Below are 7,380 nucleotides of genomic sequence, written 5' to 3' on the forward strand. Positions count from 1 at the left end.
ATTTTGTTTGCTCTTTAGTCATGTTTTCATTCATAACCTTTGAAATAAAATTTAGCATTTGTTATCATTTCTAAAAGCAGGTAGATAATTTAGACTTGCTCTAAACTCTAGATGGTACTGTGGAAAAAAAGGGCATGGTAGATTGGGAGGGCATGCAAAAAAGGGAGGAGAGACAAAAAGGCAGAAGGAGCAGTCAGTCAAGAAAAACAGCAAGAGATAAAGAATTTGGAAGCTATCAGGGGAGGGGATGGGATATGGAGTTCTGGGGATGGGAATTATGTGGAATTGTACCCCTCTTATCCTATGGTCTTGTCAGTGTTTCCATTTTATAAATAAAAAATATATAAAAATAACCCTTCATCCTTCTGTATCCCACAATGACCTTGGGTCCATACTCCCAGAAGGTTAAAGAACAGGAAAGCTATCAGGGGAGGGGATGGGATACAGAATTCTGGTGGTGGGAATTGTGCCAAGTTGTACCCCTCTTATCCTATGGTTTAGTCAATGTTTCCTTTTTATAAATAAAAAATTAAAAAAAAACAATAAATAAATAAAGACAGGGACAGCCACAAAACATTAAATATACTAAATATCATTTTTTAAGTATATGAACTTTCTTTTAGTTTTAACCCTAAGGTTTGATTCTGCCTTTTTAAGATATTTTTCATCACTCAGGCCTTTTAAAAATTACTTTATTGGAGGAAATAATAATTTACAGGGCAGTTGGCACACAAGGTAGGTAGGTATTTGTTTTCAGTTCCCACTACCAACTAAAGTCTTCCTCCCACCATCAGGCACTGGGGTGTTGACAAACGGGGCATGGGAACCAGTGTTGCTTAGCACTTTTGATGCAAAAAATGACAACGTATCTATTTTCAATTATTCTTTTATTTCCAATTTATAATACTGAAATAAAAATAGGTTCATACCTTGAAATTAAATTAATGTTAAAAAACTGTGTTTATCAGAAACATGCCCAAAAGTAAATCGAAGAGACAATTATAGTGTCATGGAACTGTAGAGTAGAGATGAATACAAGAGACAATCAGCCTAGTCTTTAATTTAGAGCTTTATTTGCTGTAATCTTTAGTACCTCTTTTCCTTTGTCTTTCTCTGAAATTATAGATCATTATTTCATAATCCAGTCTTTTAAAATTAATGTTTTAGCAAATGTTTTTGGTTTTCAGCATAAAGCCATTTTTCAGTTTGTTCCACTTTGCATAGGATAAAAGCCTGCATAAAAAAAATCTCTTAAAGTCTAGGAGCAGGATATATGGAAATTTAGGAGGAAAGAAATATGTCTTATATCTAAGAAGTAACGAATTCATTTTTAAAATTTGAGGTTTTTATACACTAAAATTAATCTTTTTTAGTGTACAGTGTTAACTCATTTCAGTAATCAGGATACAGAAAGATTCTCATACTTTCTCAAATGTTTCCCTGACCCCTAACTTTAACACAGCAATCACTTGGAATGTTACATGTTCATTTCGATTTTTCCCCCCAAAATTTCTCACAAATGAAACTATACACCATGTGATCTTTAGATACTAGTTTCTTTTTTCAAAGTTTTAAAAATTTTATTATTGGATAGAAACAGAGAAAAACTAAGAAGGGGAGACAGAGAGGGAGAGAGACAGAGAGACACTTGCAGCCCTGCTTCGCCAGTTGTGAAGATTTCCCCCTACCGGTGGGGACAAGGGGTTTGAACCTAGGTCCTTGTGGATTGTAATGTGTGCACTCAACCAGGTGCCCCACTGCCTGGCCCCCAGATACTAGTTTCTTTTATTCATCATAATGTATTTTAGGTTTATTCATGTTAATGTGCTTTTTTCATTTTCTTCTGATATTCCACTGATTTGTATGAACCACATTTATCCTTTCACTTACTGAGGGATATTTAGACTTCCAGCTTCTGGAGATTATGAATGAGGCTATTATATTAGTATACAGAGTTCTGTGTGAAAATTAAGATTTACTTTATCTAGGTTAGTGGCCAGATGGGGGCTCACCTGATAGAGCACACATACATGAGGACCTGGGTTCAAGATCCTCGAAACTGCAAGGGGGAAAGCTGCACAAGTGGTGGAGCTGTGCTACAACTCTCACTCACTCACTCACTCACTCACTCTTTATTCCTTTATTATTGCTTAATTCATTATTATTATTATTATTACCAGAGCACTGCTCAGCTCTGGCTTATGGTGTGGGGGATTGAACCTGGGACTATGGAGCCTCAAATATGAGATTCTGTTTGCATAACCATTATGCTATAAACCCACCTTTCCTGTTATTTTTTAATTATAGAATGTAAATGCTGACAAAAGGATAAGAGGGGTACAATTCCCACCACCAGAATTCCGTATCCCACCCCCGCCCCTGATAGCTTCCCTGTTCTTTATCCCTCTGGGAATATGGACCTGGGGTCATTATGGGATGCAGAAGGTGGAAGGTCTGGTTTCTGTAATTGCTTCCTAGCTGAACATGGGCATTGGCAGGTCAATCCATACTCCCATCCTGTCTCTCTGTTTCCCTAGTGGGGCGGATCTCTGGGGAAGTGGAGCTCCAGGACATATGGTGGGGTTGTCTGCCTAGGGAAGTCCAGTTGGCATCATAGTAGCATCTGGAACTTGGTGAACATATAAAGCCAAACAAATTGTTGACTAGTCATGAACCTAAAGGCTGGAATATTGCAGATGAAGATTTGGGGTCTCCGTTTTGGAAATAGCTAGTAGGTCCATTTTAGTTATATTCCAAAGGGCCCATGACTTTATTTAGTTTTTGCCTGAGCCTGACATCTGATACACAGGTGGACCCAAGTTTTTGTCTGGGGAAGATGATGTCATGAATGGAAAGAGGGCTAGAAAGCTGGGTAAGGGAAGAGAATAGCTCCCAAATATGGGAAAGGTGTATAAATATTGTTGACTCTAAACCCTATCAAACTGATCTGGGGCCCATATTCAGCATAGGAGCCTATGTAACCTCTGCATCCCTGTAGGTCCAAATTCGCATTCTGTGGCCATCAGTAGGAACATTCCAAGTTGCACTTATTTCAGGACCCATCTTTCTCAGGTGGTAGATAGGGTATGCTATCCAATCCCCCTTCAGAGGATGGAACATTGTTAATCCACATTGAGAGCAAGGTCCTATGGGGACCCCCAAAGGGGTCCATTATGTTGTTCCTGATGGAGATGACCAGTGACAGTGGAGAGAGGGATCTGCTAGAGGTCTAGGCCCATCAAGTCTGTTAGGGAATCTCAGGACTCCTCTATTAGGGACCCAGCTGGTAGAATGGCCTAATAGTGACTAAAGAGTCATCATTAAAGTATGCCAGTCTCTGCCCTTATTCATCTTTTGTAGTCCTTACTTTGATAAGGTTAGCTTTGGAGTGAGTGAGGTAAGTGTAATAGGGAGTAGGTGAGGAGGGTATCTAGGTCTAAGTAGCAACTATTTCATAAGGTACTTTATGGTGTCTTTTTAGGTCTTTCTACTTCCTTGCATCATTTACTGACTCACTGCAAACTGTTGTGCACTTTTGCTTTGAGGTATATATTTTGCCCTAATTTATGGATGCATATGTACATCTGCCCTATCTCATGGGTTTGAGGCCTTGTTAGCTCCTTCCCTCTCTTTTGCATCCTCTGTAGCACTCTGTCTTTCTATTAAGAAAAAAAAAGGGAGTCAGGCTGTAGCGCAGCGGGTTAAGCGCAGGTGGCGCAAAGCACAAGGACCAGCATAAGGATCCCGGTTCGAACCCCGGCTCCCCACATGCAGGGGAGTCGCTTCACAGGTGGTGAAGCAGGTCTGCAGGTGTCTATCTTTCTCTCCTCCTCTCTGTCTTCCCCTCCTCTCTCCATTTCTCTCTGTCCTATCCAACAACGACAACAACAATAAAACAACAAGGGCAACAAAAGGGAATAAATAAATAAAATAAATATTAAAAAAAAGACTACCAAATAATACTGGCATTATCAAGGCACTGAGCCCCACTGTTTAACCTGGTGGCAAAATAGTAAATATATATAAAGTAGAATGTTGGTGTCAAATTGTGAATGAATATTTAAGTGAGAATTCCAGCCATTCCACATGTGTTCTAGCACTTTTTTTTGTTTGTTTTTCAATGTAGTTACTCATGAGAAAGATAGGAGAGAGGGTAAGATTACTCTGGTTAGTACATGTGCTGTCGGGGATTGAACTCAGGACCTCATGCTTGAGAGTCTAATGGTTTATCTACTATGCCACTTCCGGACCACTGTTCTGTTTGAGCCCTTGTTAATCTTTTTTTTTTTTTTTTTTTTTTTAAATACTAGCCATTCTATACTATACTAGGTGTATAGTGAATAATTCTTTCAAAAACAGGTAAATTTATTGGGGAAATGTTTATTTACAAGTATGTTGTCACAGATGCATTTAAAAAAGTTTTAAGGGTATTCTGGGAATGATTTAACAAGTAGTGTTTTTTCCTTTCTACTTGTTTTAAGCTGCTTTTCTCTTTTGTTCCTATTTTTTAAAATCTTTTCAAAATTTATTTTGGATAGATACAGAGAGAAATTGAGAGGGGAGGAGGAGATTAAGAGGGACAGAGACACCTGCATCACTATTTTACCATGTGTGAAGCTTTCCTCCTACAGGTGGTTTGGGGCTTGAACCAGCGTCCTTGTGCATTGTAATGTGTGTACTCAACCAGGTGTGCTACCACCCAGCCCCTTGCCTCCCTTTTATTTTCCCATTTTTAAAGCTGCTGTTTATACTACCTTCTCTGGCAATATATTAAAAAAATGTCTCTTCAAATAAACTTTTTAAGAATAGGCCTTAGTCTTTTAAAAATATCAAAAACCAGTTAAATATTATTTTCTGTGGAACATGCCTGTTCCAACATACTGGGTACAAGAAATACAGAAAAAGTTTGAAGGGTGAGGTAGATAGTATAATGGTTATGCAAACAGATTCTCATACCTGAGGCTCCAAGGTCCCAGGTTCAATCCCCTGCACCACCGTATGCCAGAGCTGAGCAGTGCTCTGGTTAAAAAAAAAAAAAAAAGAACTTTGATCTTGAAGTTGAGTTTTCAGATACAGTAAAGAATAACCACATATTAGGTTTGGAACACTATGTAGTAAATATAATAATGAATAAATTGGGAAGGATAGTGGCACCAAGGAAAGGGTGTTAAAAACTCTGTGGGTGGGGGTCAGGTCGTAGCACAGTGGGTTAAGCGCACTGGCGCCAAGGGCAAGGACTGGTGTAAGGATCCCAGTTCGAGCCCCCAGCTCCCCACCTGCAGGGGGGTCGCTTCACAGGCGGTGAAACAGGTCTGCAGGTGTCTATCTCTCTCTCCCCCTCTCTGTCTTCCCCTCTCGACTTCTCTGTCCTACCCAACAACGACAACATCAGTAACAACAATAATAACTACAACAACAATAAAAAACAAGGGCAACAAAAAGGGGGGGAAAAGCAAATAAAAAAAACTCTGTGGGTTAGCAGAATTTAAAAGATAGTAAAAATATGCCAGATTTTCAGTAATGGGACGATTTACATAAAAGGATCACTATATGTAAAAAAGAAATACAAGCAGGAGTAGTTTGGTTTAGCCTCAGGACAATCTGTATGAGAGAATGGAAGAGAGATAAAACTTATTCTTTCATTTAAGTTCCTCCTCTAGAACACTGAATAGTAGGCTGAGGAGGGGTGAGGGCACTGGGGCAAGAATAATGCGATAGGCTTCCCATTTTATAAGTATCTCCTGACAGGGCCAGCAAGATAGCTCATTGAGAGGGTCCTTGCTTTGCCATGTGCACAACTCAAGTTCAAGTCAGCCCCAACTACACTGTAGGGATCTTTGGTGCAATAGTGTCTTTCTTTGTCTTCCTCTGTGTTTCTAACTCTCTCTGATCTGAAAAAGTTGACCCAAAATAATGAAGCCCTGGCCATGAAAGGGGGGAAAAATTCTTGATACATTTTCTCAGACAGATCACTTCATTTGGATCAGCCCTCTAGTGTTTCATTACATAATAGATTAAAGGTGCCTGCTTTTTCTTTTTTCTTCAGTTCACATTTGTAGTTTATATATATGACTGTCTTACAAAGTAGCAAAAAATCTATTGTGGAATAAATTCTATTTTGAAAAGGAAACATTTGCTTTTTATTTTTTTAGAGAGACAGAGAAAAAAAAACCCTAGCACCAAAACTATCTTGAACGTGATGGGGCTGGGCTTGAATCTGGTTTATACACTTGATAAAGTAGCACACTAATAACATTTTTTATAACCAAACTTTCAGATTTAACTGTTAATATTTTTTTATGTAATGCTGGATCAAAAACCTTTGTATCAAAATGCATGCAGTTTGGGTTTCCTTAAAATGGTGAAGATAATCAAAAGGTTCAAACTTGTAGTTACAAAGTAAGTATTCGCTGGTCCAGGAGGTGCCCCAGTGGCTGGGGCATTAGACTTTCAAAACAAAATAAGTATTTGTGGCTGGGGAAAATGCATAGTGATCATACAAAGCACTTTCATGCTTAAGATTCCAAGATCCCAGGTTCAGTTCCCAGAACTACCATAAGCCAGAGCTGAGCAGAACTCTAGTGAAAGAGAGAGAGAGAGAGAGAGAGAGAGAGAGAGACTGTGTCATAAACTTGAAGTTACTAAGACAGTGTTACTAGATATTAAAAATTTTCCTCACAAAAGGAAATTGTAGCTGTGTGTGATGGTAGGTGTTAGACAAATTGTCATCATTTTGCAATATATACATATTCTGACTCATTTTGATTTATATCTGAAATTATATTGACAAATATTTTGCTAATTATATTTAAATAAAAACACTAACTAGCATATAGAAATATATTGTGCCTAAAACAGTAGAGACCAATGTTATAATTTAAGGATTATTATTTTAAAATATAGCCCTAATGCTATCACCCTAATCCTGACCCTGACCCTGACCCTTTGACTAAATTTTCACTTTGTCTTCATTAATTATGACCATGACAGCCAGAGAATTAAAAATTATTCTCAAGGAAGAGATCAAATCTTAATTTCCCTGGTTAGATCCTACTATCATCACAATTTGCCAAAGAACTCAGGAGATATGTATTAATGTGGTGCAATGCAAAAACATTTAATAAGCTTAGGGCATACCAATAATAAAAGTTAAAGAGATTCTAACACTAATATGATCATAATTCCCACAGGAATGCTTTAAGACCAAAAAATAACTTTTAGGAACAAAGAGATTGAATGAATTTATCTAAAATATTTAAACAATTCACATAGTTGTCCCAATGTATGGAAAGGTAGTGGACAAAGATATATGTGTTTGAAACATGATTCATTTAGCGTGTCTTTTGAAAACATTTTCTGTGAAATGTTAACAGAATAAAA

Source organism: Erinaceus europaeus, chromosome 11 (assembly GCF_950295315.1).
Source record: "Erinaceus europaeus chromosome 11, mEriEur2.1, whole genome shotgun sequence".
Taxonomy (NCBI): Eukaryota; Metazoa; Chordata; class Mammalia; order Eulipotyphla; family Erinaceidae; genus Erinaceus; species Erinaceus europaeus.